Source organism: Dendrobates tinctorius, unplaced genomic scaffold (genome assembly GCF_039654945.1).
Source record: "Dendrobates tinctorius isolate UK_male_01 unplaced genomic scaffold, ASM3965494v1 ptg000155l, whole genome shotgun sequence".
In the NCBI taxonomy this organism is placed as follows: Eukaryota; Metazoa; Chordata; class Amphibia; order Anura; family Dendrobatidae; genus Dendrobates; species Dendrobates tinctorius.
In genome coordinates, this window is record NW_027361822.1 from 23,063,082 (window position 1) to 23,077,679 (window position 14,598).

General features: G+C 43.8%; 1 protein-coding gene across 1 annotated transcript in view; it reads left to right on the top strand.

Annotated features, from left to right (window-relative positions):
- LOC141051187 (uncharacterized) overlaps positions 1-14,598 on the top strand; it is a 180,816-nt gene that overhangs the window by 80,285 nt on the left and 85,933 nt on the right.

The window sequence follows — 14,598 nt, forward strand, 5'->3', positions numbered from 1 at the left end:
GCCCGCCCCATCCGGTCATCGCCACCTACTAGCGCACATGGGCGCTTGCGATCTGCGCACCCTATCTTTAGCATAGGGTGCGCAGATCATGCGCTGGCCGTGCACTAGCAGGATTTTGCCGTGCGCTGCGCACTTTTGAAGGTGCGCCGTGCGAGCCGAAATGCAACATGCTGCGTTCGGCGCACATGGGCGCACCTTCAAAAGTGCGCAGCACACGGCAAAATCCTGCTAGCGCACGGCCAGCGCACGATCTGCGCACCCTATGCTAAAGATGGGGTGTGCAGATCGCAATCGCCCATGTGCGCTAGTAGGTGGCGATGACCGGATGGGGTGGGCAGGGAGCCGGCAGGGGGCGGGGCTTAGCGGCGGCCGTGCACAGGCCGTCGCTGCGCTATAAAGCGCAAATGTGAAACCGGCCTAAGACTGGTGATTCATACACCATTCTTAATGAAGAAGGGGCAGCAATAAGATGTGTGAAATTCATCAAGATGCCACTTAATTAATTTGGGGCATCTTATTAGTGTCATGCGCCTCACTAGAAAATAGTACTCCAGATAGGCATCAGAGTAACATTCGTGGTGTAAGAAACAAAACGCAATCTGATATATTTTATTACAGTTTTTATTCACCCTAGGCGATTTTTCGGCTTTTTTTTTTTTTTTTTTTTACTTTTTTATGCATATGTTCAGCTGCATTTTACAGTACCAGCTATGTCTGAGATTTCATAAAAGTGATGCACACGGCTTGTTTTTTTTGTCATCAGTATTTTGTGCTTTGCATTGTTTTTGCACAATGGAGCATTCACTTCTTACATGTTTTTTTTTCCAGCGTTTTAGTGTTTTTCACCCCTTGACATGAATGGGTGGTGAAAAAACACTGAAAATCCGCACCGAAAACACAGGTTTTGCAACTTTTTTTGTGCTAAAACCTGTTTCTGTAGAATAGGACTCTTGTTTTTTTTTTTTTTTTTTTGCACTATATCATGCACAAGAGACAAATCTAGCATGCTAAAAACGTAAGAAAAACCAAGCAAAACCTGCTTTTTTCTGCAGTTTCTTTGCTGCCAAGCGATCAGATTTTGCTGCAGAAAAAAATGCTGAAAAAACACCTAGTGTGAACTTACCCTAAGAGATATAACAACAAAATGTCTGCCTCTCTCCTCTTTTCCCAATCCAAAATGCTGGGTAAGATTATCTTTACAGAGTGAATAAGCCGGATTACTTACCGGTAATGCTCTTTTAATGAGTCCACAACAGCACCCACTGGAGAGAGGGATCCGCCCATAGGAACAGGAAGCCTACAGAAATAAAAGAGGCTGTCCGCCTCTCCTCCTCAGTTGGATTTCAGAGTACCAGGAGGATCGCCAAATATTAGGCAAACACTATCCTTTTATGTTATTATTATTTATTCATATAGCGCCATTAATTCCATGGTGCTGTACATGAGAAAGGGGCTACATACAAAGTTATAAATATCATTAACAGTAAACAAATTTACAATGACAGACTGGTACAGAGGGGAGAGAACCCTGTCCTTGCGGACTTACATTCTATGGGTTAGTGGGGAAGAGACAGAAGGTCGGGGGTGCAGCAGCTCTGGTGGTATGAGGCGGCAGCGCGGATGGTGGTGAGGCGGCAGAATGGTTATTGCAGGCTGTAAGCTTTCCTGAAAAGATGTGTTTTCAGGTTCCGTTTGAAGGATCCGAGGGTGGTGGATAATCGGACGTGTTGAGGCATGGAATTCCAGAGGATAGGGGATATTCGGGAGAAATCTTGGAGGCGTTTGTGTGAGGAACGAATAAGTGTGGAGGAGAGTAGGATGTCTTGAGAGGATCAAAGATTAAGTGAGGGAAGATATTGGGAGATTAGTTCAGAGATATAGGGAGGGGACAGGTTGTGGATGGCTTTGTAGGTCAGTGTTAGTAGTTTGAACTGGATTCGCTGGTGAATTGGGATCCAGTGGAGGGATTTGCAGAGGGGAGAGACAGGGGAGTAGCGAGGAGAGAGGTGGATTAGTCGGGCAGCAGAGTTGAGGACAGACAGGAGTGGTGAAAGAGAGTTAGCAGGGAGGCCACAAAGGAGAGTGTTGCAGTAGTCAAGGTGGGAGAAAATGAGGGCATGTACAAGAGTTTTAGTAGATTGAGGGCTGAGGAAGGGACGGATTCTGGAAATATTTTTGAGTTTGAGGCGACAGGAGGTGGCAAGAGTTTGGACGTGTGGTTTGAAGGACAGGGCAGAGTCGAGAGTTAATCCGAGGCAGCGGATTTCAGGTGCATGAGAGAGCGTGATGCCGTTTACCATAATAGATAGATCGGGTAGGGAAGATACGTGAGATGGAGGAAAGACAATTAGTTCAGTTTTGTCTACATTGAGTTTTAGGAAGCGAGAGGTGAAAAAGGAGGATATGTGTTATGATGAGTCACCGAAGGAGGAAAAAACAAAATACCAGCTAAGTCCAGAAAAACCAGGGAGGTTGGCAGCTATCGGATTGCAGACCCCTGAACCTATCCACAACAACTAGCAGTAGCCGTGGGGGGTTCCTACGGTGCCCTAGACCCCTCGATCACAGCCGGAGAACTAAATAGCCTAAAGACAGAAAGGGGAAAAACTAAACTGCCCCAGAGCAGACCCCAAAGCAATAGGCAGCCCCCAACATATAATGACGGTGAAGCAAGATGAAAACACTAACACAGATAGATAGGTTGAGCAAATGATGGGGCCCAAGCTAACTACATAGGACAGGATAGGAAAGCTGCTGTCTGCCATCCGCAAAACCCCTATCAAAATGAGCCAACCGACTGATAGGAAAAACAGGCCCTGAAGACGCTAGGCTTCAAAAGACTATATCAGCACTCAGGTATATTCTGTAGACAGAGCAAAAGATCAACAGATCTGAGACAAAAATGGAATTCAGCTCACCCCTGGCCGGGGATGGCAGAACTCCCAAAAAACAAGGCAAAACAAAAACAAAACTGAAGAGTACAAAGCAGAGCAGAAAAACTTAGCTTACAGATGCAGGAATCAGACTGGTCTCCAAGAATCCAGCAGGAAAATCACCAGCCAGGAAGAAGGGCGTTGGCAGACTTATATCCAGTCCTCAATTCCAGCCACCCAGTCATCATCTAGCTGCCCATGTGTTTGGTAATCAGCCTCACTACCTTCCTTCACCAGAGGAGGGAGTTCATCAGACCTCAATGGTGAAGGGAAAAATGAACTCACAACAGATATGGCTGAGAAGACACTCCGGGATTCTGGACAGCAGAGAGGTAGATCTGAGTGTCGTCCGCATACAGGTGGTACTGGAAGCCATGGGACATTGAGTTGTCCTAGACCAAGAGTATAAATGGGAAAAAAAGTAGGGGCCCCAGGACAGAGCCTTGGGCGACTCCAACAGAAAGAGGGCGGGATGAGGAGGTAGTGTGGGAATGGCAAATGCTGAATGTGCGGTCAGAAATGTATGAGGCAATCCAGGACAGGGCAAGGTCTTTGATGCCAAGGGAAGAAAGAATCTGTAGCAGTAGACAGTGGTCGACTGTGTCGAAGGCAGAGGAAAGGTCGAGAAGGAGGAAGATGGAGAACTGTATGTTAGCTTTGGCTGTAAGTTATTAGTAATTTTGGTCAGGGCAGTTTCAGTGGAGTGGTGGGGGCGGAATCCAGATTGGAGGATGTTAAGGAGAGAGTTAGATGAGAGGTGGGAGGAAAGTTGAGTATGGACATGCTGTTCAAGGAGTTTGGAAGCAAACTGGAGCAGTGATATGGGGCGATAGCTGGGCATAACAGTTGGATCAAGGTTTGATTTTTTGAGGATGGGTGTTATGGTGGCATGTTTGAAGGCACCAGAAATAGGGATAGGTTGAAGAGATGGGTTAGGGCTGGAATGATCATGTTAGTGAGGTTGGGGAGCAGGTGGCAAGGGATGGGGTCAAGTGCACAGGTGGTGAGGTGTGATTTGGAAAGGAGATGAGTAAGCTCTCCTTCAGTGATATTGTTTTAGTGATTCAGTGATATGTTTTAACTTATTCACTCTGTATCTAAGTAAATGTACTCTATTAGTACGTGCTCTATAAATATCAGGGAGGGAAGTGAGTGGGTGTTGTCGTGGACTCATTAAAAGAGCATTACCGGTAAGTAATTCGGCTTTTTACCCTTCGCCATGACAGCACCCACTGGAGAGACTTTCAGAGACCTTCACCTGGGAGGGACCACCATGTTGAGGACAGCTCTACCTAAAGCTAGGTCAGAAGAGGATGAAAGATTGAGCCTGTAGTGGTTATAAAAGGTGGATGGAACCAACCAAGTTGCAGCCTTACATATAGACTTGATTGGGACGTCTCCCCTTTCTGCCCAGGAGGATGCCATAGCTCTAGCAGAATGTGCCCTGATACCCTCCGGAGGATTTTCATTTCTTGCGGAGTATGCCAGACAGATCGCGTCCCTTATCCATAGGGACAGGGTACCCCTTGTGACTCCATACCCCCTCTTTCAGCCCTTGAAGGGTATAAACAGCCCTACATTGCCTCCAGCTACTAGACCTCTCAATGTATTTTAACACTACTCTTCTCACGTCTACGGTGTGGAATTTTTCTTCTTCTGGAGTGGAGGGGTCACTGAGGAAGGAGGGGACAAGGATTTCTTGTGATCTGTGAAATCTTCCTGCTACTTTTGGAAGATACGAGGGGTCTGGCTTTAATATCAACCTATCCTGGAATGTCAATAGGAAGGGTGGATCTATGGATAGCGCTTGGATGTCGCTGACTCTCCTTGCCGACGTCAGTGCCACTAAAAGGGCCGTTTTTAGTGATGGGTATTTTGGTGACACTGAATCTAATGGTTCAAAGGGGGGTCCTGTTAGGGCATCCAGGACCAGGCTTAAATCCCAGCAGGGAACTCTAGGTATGTGGACAGGGTTAATCCGTTCACAGGCCATGATGAATGTGGATATCCATCTGTTACCTGTGACGTTATAGCCTTAAAGGGCTCCTAGAGCAGATACCTGGACTTTTAATGTATTAACATAGCCCTAAATCCCTTCCCTTTTGAAGGAATTCTTGGATGGGTGCAATCGGAACTTCTCTAGAGTCAGGGTTTGTATGGAGCTCTAGGAATTTCTTCCATATCTTGGTGGTAGATTGCTTTCTGCTTTGTAGGAGCGTGTTGACTAACCCATCCAAAAACCCCCTTGATCTTAGTATCTGCCTCTCAAGTTCCAAGCCGTCAAGTGGAGGCTGTCCCCTTGAGCATGGAGGAATGGCCCCTGAGGGAGCAGATTGGGGGTTGAGGGGAGGGCCCAAGGGTCAGACACTGACATGGTCTGTAGCAATGAGGACCATGACCTCTTCAGCCAAAATGGTGCTATTAAGATTATCCTAGCCATCTCCCTGATGATTTGTGGCAACAGTCTCTTGTAGGGATTCTTCCTGCGGTTCCCATAGGTGCAGGAAACCAACTGAGGAGAGGCGGACCGCCCCTTTCATTTCTGTAGGTTTTCTGTTCCTATGGGCGGATCCCTCTCTCCAGAGGGTGCTGTTGTGGCGAAGGGTAAAAACAGAGTAATGCTCACCGGTACTGCAAGCTCCAGATAACAGCTACTTAGTAGGACGGTGAGGGAAACATCCAACCACTGATCTTATAACAGTCCCCAACTCAGGTAGAAAAGGAGGCACAAGTAGTGTTGCTCAGCTCATAGTGAGAACTAAGTTGTATTCCAGGTAAGAAAATAGCGGCACTCAATCTAATATATAAAGCTCAAGTGTGTTTATGTATGTATGTATGTATATGCATGTGTGTGTGTGTGTATGTCCGGGATTGGCATCCGCACTGTCGCAGCTACAGCCACAAAATTTGGCACAGTCACACGTCTGGACCCCTAGAGCGTCCTAAGCTATGTTGTGAGGTGAAATTTTAACCCCGTGCGCTCCAATTCACCAAAAAAATTTGCGCCTATCTACATAATGAGGGAAAAGTGTGTGTATCAAGCCCCGCCCCTCATTATGATGTCATAATGGTTGCCATGGGGGCGCCGATATCATCATAGGTTGCAAGCCCTGCCGCTCATTATGATGTCATAATGGTTGACTATGGGATGGAGGATGTGTGATGGGTATATGGGCACGGGACTATGGGATGGAGGATATGTATGACGGGTATATGGGCACGGGACTATGGGATGGAGGATGTGTGATGGGTATATGGGCACTGGACTATGGGATGGAGGATATGTATGATGGGTATATGGGCACAGGACTATGGGATGGCGGATATGTATGATGGGTATATGGGAACGGGACTATGGGATGGAGGATATGTATGATGGGTATATGGGCATGGGACTATGAGATGAAGGATGTGTGGGTATATGGGCACTCGACTTTGGTATGGCGAATATGTGCGATGGGTATATGGGTATGGGACTATGGGATGGAGGATGTGTGATGGGTATATGGGCATGGGACTATGGGATGGAGGATGTGTGATGGGTATATGGGCACTCGACTATGGGATGGAGGATATGAATGATTGGTATATGGGCACGGGCCTATGGGATCGTGGATATGTATGATGGGTATATGGGCATGGGACTATGGGATGGAGGATAATTATAATTTGCTATAACTAACCACAGTTAGTTACTATGCCAGGGCAGCGCCGAGCTCTTCAGCTAGTACCAAATAAAGTACCAACCTTTTATTGAAGCAAGAAATTACTAAACCGAGAAGATGAAAACCCAGCGGATAACGCTGTTTTCCATAAATACTCACTTTCTCAAGCCCTCATCTAACGCCCTGAGAAAGCGTGTACTGTATTTACACGAAATGGCCTTGGCCGACTGGATTCTCATCTGCCGACTTAGGCATCTTTCACACGTCAGTGTGTCTGGTACGTGTGATGCCAGTTTTCACAAGTACCAGAGACACACCTGTAGACACATTCAAGTGAATGGGTCTGTGCACATGTCAGTGTGTTTCCACGGACCATGTGTCTGTTGGCAAAATATGCTGATGTTCAACAACAGCAAAGGCCACAAAACATTCCACAAATTATGATATCTGTGTGTCATCAGTGTGACATGTACCAGCGCCAGGGAAGCAGTAGTACACTTAGCGCTATTCCCCAGCGCCGGGTGCTGAAGACTGCTTGCATCATTCTCCCCTGCTAGCTCTGTGATCAGCACGAGTAGGGGAGAATAAGAGTTGTATTCAACTGATAACAGGCAGGCGGTGGCTGATGGGACTACTCACATCAGCCTATACCTGCTGCCGCTAATAACAGTGAGAGCAGGTGGTGGCTGATGGGAGTATTCATCACCCACCACCTGCACTATAAATAAATATAAAAAAACGGTTTGGGTTCCCAGTATTTTTGATAACCAGCCAGGAAAAACTAAATGTTATTGGCTGCAAACCCTCAGCTGTCAGCTTCAGCAAGACTGGTTGTCTCTTGAGGGGTCCCCCATTTTTGACAACCAGCCTTGCTACAGCAGACAGCTGGGGGCTGGTATTTTCAGGCTGGTAAGGGGTCATGGATATTGTCCCCTAGCCTAAAAATAGCAGCCTGCAACTGCCCAGAAAAGGCAAATCTATTAGATGCGCCAATTCTGGTACTGTGCCAGACTTTTCCCACCTGCCCTGTGATGGTGGCATGTGGGGTTGATGTCACCTTTATATTGTCTGGTGACATCAAGCCCACGGCTTAGTAATGGAGAGGCGTCTATAAGACACATCCATTACTAATCCTATAGTTGTATAGTAAATAAACACACAGTAAGTATAAAGTCTTTTACTTGAAATAAACACAAAACACACTTCCATTTTTATTTAAAAATAAGAAACTGTTATACTCACCTAATGCCCATTCTACTGAAGCCAACGTCTCCTGTAATAAAATAAAAATAAAAAAAACAACACTTGTCCGACATTCTGTCCCACGCCGTAGTCTATGTCTGGGGATAAATAGTTTTCAACCTGGATGGTGCCAAGATGCGACAGTCCAGGCTGAGAACCACTGATAAATGAGCTGTTGCGACCACAGCATCAGTGACTAACGGGGCACTGAGGCTGCAGTCCCAGCTGGGCTGAAACTGTGGTGACCTCAGCATTGTGAAAAAAGTCACTGAGTTTACCGCAGACTTCTGACGGTGATCTGCGGTGAACTCAGTGACTCGGAGCTTAACCCAGCTGGGAATGCAGCCTCAGTGACCCGTGGTAACCTCTATGACGTCATCGCTAGTCACTGATGCTGCTCTCGCAGCAGCTCATTCATCAGTGGTTCTCAGCCTGGACGGTCTCATCTTGGTACCGTCTAGATCAGAGGTCTCAAACTGCATTCCTCAAGGGCCACAAACAGGTCATGTTTTCAGGATTTCCTTGTATTGCACAAGGTGCTAGAATCATTATCTGTTCAGGTGATTAAATTATCACCTGTGCAATACAAGCAAACCCTGAAAACATGATCTGTTTGCGGCCCTTGAGGAATACAGTTTGAGACCTCTGGTCTAGGTTGAAAACTATTTATCCTCAGATATGGATTACGGTGTGGGATTTTTTATTTTTTTTTTTGTTTTATTACAGGAGACGTTGGCTTCAATGGAAGGGGCATAGGTGAGTATAACTGTGTCTGTTACTTTTTCATTTTTATTTAAAAATGTTTTGTTTTTATTTCAAATAAAGGACTTTATACTCCTATGTGTTTATTTACCATACTATAAGATTAGTAATGAATAGGTGTCTTATAGACTTGATGTCAACAGACAATACAAAGGTGACATCAATCCCTCAAATATTACCCCACTTGCCAACACCATAAGGCAAGTGGGAAGAGCAGGGCAAAGCACCAGAATCGGCGCATCTAATAGATGAGCTTTTTCTGGGCGGCTGTGGACTATGTTTAGGTGGGGGAGGGGGTTAATATTCATGGCCCTTACCAGCCTGAGAATACCATCTCCCAGCTGTCTGCTTTAGCAAGGCTGGTTCTCAAAAATGGAGCCTTGTTGATGCTGACAGCTGAGGGTTGCAGCCCGCAGCTATCAGTTTTGCCTGGAAGGCTATCAAAAATACAGGGGAACTCATGCCGTTTTTTTTTAATTTTAGCACAGGTGGCTAATGAATACTCCCATCAGCCACCACCTGCTCTCGCTGTTATCAGTTGAATATAACTCCCAACATTCCTCCCTGCTCATGCTGATCGCAGAACGAGCAGGGGAGAACGATGAGAGCAGTCTTCCGTGCCCGGAGCAGGGAAACAGCGCTAAGGGTATGTGCACACGTTGCAGATTTGTGTGCGGATTTTTCCGCGTGGAATCTGCAGAATCCGCAGGTCATGCATTCCTTGAAGAACACTTTTAATATACTTAATTTAAAAACACACACCTACCCAGTGAAAGTGGGCCATTGCCCCAATGAAGAAAAAAGACCAGAAAAAGACTAGGCACCCCTAAAATAGGCCTATCTGTGTTACCTTTTCCAATTCGGATGGTAGCAAGACATTTACGATCAGACAACGTATAAAGTGTACAACGAGATACATGGTCTATTATGCCACTTGCCCTTGCGGCTTAATTTATGTTGGTTTAACAACACATCAGCTGAAAGTCCGAGTAAGGGAACACGTTTTGGGGATCCAGGCGGCGCTAGGCCATACGGACGCTTCCAGCCTTAAAACTACCACGCCATTTTAAAAATTGCCATAATAGTGATGCCACCCTTCTGAAAGTACGGGTATTTATGCCCTCAAGATAGATATCAGGGGTGGTGGACTATCCAAGAAGCTAGGTAGACTCGAGACTAGGTGGATTTGGCAACTTAAGACCATGCAACCACTTGGCCTAAACGAATATTTATCATTTGCTCCTTTCTTGTAGTCACTCGTTTGCTGCATTTTCGTTCAGTGATACTGACTCTGCGTGTTTTTTTTTCTGCATTTTAATCTTGTTATTTTATTTTTAGTGACGTTATCTCTTGCTTCTTGCTTCTCGCTGTGTTGTCGTATATTTGGGATTTTGGGAAGATACCTGTTCTATCTTGAAGAGGACGGATCAAGTCTTATCCTCGTTTTCAGCCATGATGGATCTGTTAAATATTTGTGGATTCTGATAAATGTCTGGCGCTACCATTCTTATAAAAAAAAGGACGGATTCAGTCGAATGTTTTATTTCGGCTATGATGGAGTGTTTCCATCTGTATACATGGACTATGCTAATTTGGTGGTCCTATATGGATATTTTTGACATTTGTCTATATACTATTATGCACCCTGTTGGCTATTTTTACATCATATAGTATCTATTATTGTTATTATTGATATATTTCTGTATACTTAGGCATTTTAGGGGTGCGCTTATATATTGTATGTACACATACGTTTGGATAATCTTATGGGCCATTATAATGTATAAATTGTCAGTATGTCCTCCCACAGATGTATGTAGGGTCCAAATGAGCCTTTTTTTGATTCAATTGTTCCATCCCCTTTTTCTCTTACCCCCGCTCCCATCCTTTTCTTCTTGGCTATTGAAAAATTATAAAAATTACATTAACATATCATCATTATATGCAATATATGTTTCTCTCTATAAATATGGTGTGCCTTTTTTTTTCTGCGGTTTTTATACATTAGTATTCAATTTTATGCATCCCCACACTTTTGCCCTTTTTCAAGATGGCCGCCGTATACCGATCTGTTACTGCGCATGTGTGGGTTTGCCCTGCTTCCGCCCTCCTCACTTCCGCCCGTGGTCTGGCGTCTGAACTCACGGGGCCCTGTGTTTGTGTCAGCGTCAGCTTCTGTGACGGTAAGGGGACAGGGGGCGCAACCATGGCACCACCTTTGATTGACAGCAATTTTACACAGGCACCTATAAGTAGCCTTAATAACAGCAATACTATACGCCCCCTGAGGAAGGAATTTTCCGAAACGCGCGTTGGGGTCGGCGGTGGATAGTGTGGCGTCTCCCTCTATAATCCTGGTATGTGTTTCTCTATTTGTTACCCGCTTATGTGGCCATAAAATTTGTGAGTGCCACTGATGGATGGCAGCCCGGTATTACACCATTCATTTATACAATGTGGTGTTTGTTCACCTGATTACATTTTTACAGGCTGACTGTCTGCCATTGTTTCATGTCAGCCTTATAACATCTTATATATCTGATATTAGCTATGCTTATAATTGTGATGGTATTAATGAGGGAGTCACTGTTCATTGTCCTACTGCTGTTTTTGCAGACATTAGGTGTCACTTTTTAGCCCATTTGTTACCTATCTGGTTTTCTAATAAAGATTTTCCCTTTTTGCTATAACATTATTGTTTCTGGACTTTATGCAGTGCAATTTTTCTCTGTGGTTTGTCTATCTGTGATCCTGCCTTGCTGTGGAGGTTAGCACCCTAAGAGAATGCGAAATTTGGCACCCCACTCAACGAAGGCATCTTTGCTGCTATTATGGCCCCCTGATGAACTAACAGCATGGGGAAATGCGTTGGGGCACGTCCTGCAAACGATAAGTCCCCAACATGACTGTGTATATTTAATATTGGGCAAAACAGCTGAATTTATTAAATTTGGTATCATTTGGTGACGTCTGTGGGACGAATTACAATTATACTGTGTGCTATGCAGCATATCAGTCTATTGGGGCATACCCTGCAAGTGTTAAGTCACTATGATTTTACCTATGGCGTTAATTAACCCCATATAATTCTGTGACTTTATTGTGGGGCAATCAGTATTGTGCTAGTGACTTGGGTGCAGCTCGTTTATATTGTTGTATTATTTTGTATGGGTAATGCCTCAATATGTTATTTAGGATCTAGGTGCACTGATTATCATCTAAACCCTTTGGCCTTGATATTTGTATACAGTATATTTTGGTATTTTTTATGACCAGTTTTTTTCTGCTTCCTTCACCTCTATCCTATTTTGACATTGTTTTCTCACCTTTTTAGTTAGGGTGAGCTAGGGGAAAGAGGGAGAGCCTTCATAGAGTGGGGGCGCCAAATTTCGTATTCTCTTAGGGTGCCAACCTCCACAGTAAGGCAGGATCACAGATAGGCCTATTTTAGGGGTGCCTAGTCTTTTTCTGGTCTTTTTTTCTTCATTGGGGCAATGGCCCACTTTCACTGGGTAGGTGTGTTTTTAAATTAAGTATATTAAAAGTGTTCTTAACCCCCAAGGGTGGTTTGCATGTTCATGACCGGGCCAATTTTTACAATTCTCACCACTGTCCCTTTATGAGGTCATAACTCTGAAACGCTTCCATGGATCCCAGTGATTCTGACATTGTTTTCTCATGACATATTGTACTTCATGTTAGTGGTAAAATTTCATTCAAATAACTTGCGTTTATTTGGGAAAAAAATGGAAATTTGGTGAAAATGTCACAATTTTCCAACTTTGAATTTTTATGCCCTTAAATCACAGAGATACGGCACACAAAAAACTTAATAAATAACATTTCACATATGTTTACGTTACATCAGCACAATTTTGGAACCAAAATTTTTTTTGTTAGGAAGTTATAAGGGTTAAAAGTTGACCAGCGATTTCTCATTTTTGCAACAACATTTTATTTTTAGGGACCACATCACATTTGAAGTCCCTTTGAGGGGTCTATATGATAGAAAATACCCAAAAGTGACACCATTCTAAAAACTGCACCCCTCAAGGTGCTCAATACCACATTCAAGAAGTTTATTAACCCTTCAGGTGCTTCACAGGAATTTTTTGAATGTTTAAAAAAAATGAACATAGAATCATAGAATCGTAGAGTTGGAAGGAACCTCCTGGGCCATCTGGTCCAACCCCCTGCTCAAAGCAGGATTCGCTAAATCCTCCCAGTCAGATGTCTGTCCAGCCTCTGTTTGAAGACTTCCATTGAAGGAGAACTCACCACTTCTCGTGGCAGCCTGTTCCACTCATTGTTCACTCTAACTGTCAAAAAGTTTTTTCTAATATCTAATCTGTGTCTCCTCCCATTCAGTTTCATCCCATTGCTTCTAGTCTTTCCTTGTGCAAATGAGAATAAAGTTGATCCTTCTACAATGTGACAGCCCTTTAGATATTTGTAGACAGCTATTAAGTCTCCTCTCAGTCTTCTCTTTTGCAAACTAAACATTCCCAAATCCTGCAACCTTTCCTCATAAGACAGGGTTTGCAGACCAGTCACCATTGTGGTCACTCTTTTCTGAACTTGCTCCAGTTTGTTGATGTCTTTTTTAAAATGTGGTGCCCAAAACTGGACACAAAATTCCAGATGAGGTCTGACCAAAGAGGAGTAGAGGGAAATAATGACTTCACGTGATCTAGTCTGTTAATTTAATTCTGTTAATACATCCTAGAATTGTATTTGCCTTTTTTGCTGCTGCATCACACTGTTGACTCATATTCAGTCTGTGATCTATTAGTATACCCAAGTCTTTTTTATATGTGCTGTTGCTTATCCCTATTCCTCCCATTCTGTATATGCTTTTTTCATTTTTATTGCCCAGATGTAGTACTTTGCATTTCTCCCTGTTAAAAACCATTCTGTTAGTTGCTGCCCACTTCTCCAGTTTATTTCTATCTTTTTGAATCCTCTCTCTATCTTCTCTAGTATTAGCTATCCCTCCTAGCTTTGTGTCATCAGCAAATTTAATCAGTTTACCCTCAATTCCTTCATCTAAATCATTGATAAAGATGTTGAACAATACAGGGCCCAGGACAGAGCCCTGTGGTACCCCACTTGAGACATTCTTCCAACTGGATGTGCAGCCATTTACGACCACTCTTTGGGTCCGAACACTAAGCCAGTTATGAATCCACCTAACAGTTGCCTTGTCCATTCCATACTTAGTCATTTTTTCAATAAGGATTGTATGAGAGACTTTGTCAAATGCTTTGCTGAAGTCAAGATATACTATATCTACAGCATTTCCTTGATCCACCCAATCAGTGATTCCGTCATAGAAGGAAATTAAGTTAGTCTTACATGACTTATTAGTTACAAACCCATGCTGACTCTGTTTAATCACTTCATTCTTATCCAGGTACTGACATACATGTTGTTTAATTATTTGTTCAAAGATCTTTCCTGGTATAGAAGTCAGACTCACCGGCCTATAGTTGCTTGGGTCCACCTTCTTCCCCTTTTTGAAGATAGGAACAACATTTGCTCTTCTCCAGTCTTCTGGCACTTCTCCTGTTCTCCAAGAATTTTCAAAGATTATGGAGAGGGGTTCAAAAATTTCTTCTGCTATCTCCTTCAGTACTCTGGGGTGTAATTCATCTGGACCTGGAGACTTGAATTCATTTAGGTTAGCTAAGTGTTTCCTCACTATCTTTCTGTTTATAGATATCCTGGATTCTTCTATTCCCTTAATAGGACAGTGAAGAACAGTTGATGTTACATTTCCTTTCTGAGAGAAAACAGATGCAAAATAGGAATTTAAAAGTTCAGCCTTCTCAACATCCTGTCTTGCCATTTCATCATTTTCATCCTGTAAAAATCCTATAGCATCTTTGACTTTTCTTTTACTTTTGACATATCCCCAAAATCCTTTATTATTGCTTTTGACATCTCTTGCAAGCCTCAATTCTTTTTCAGCTTTAGATAATCTGATTTGTGCCCTG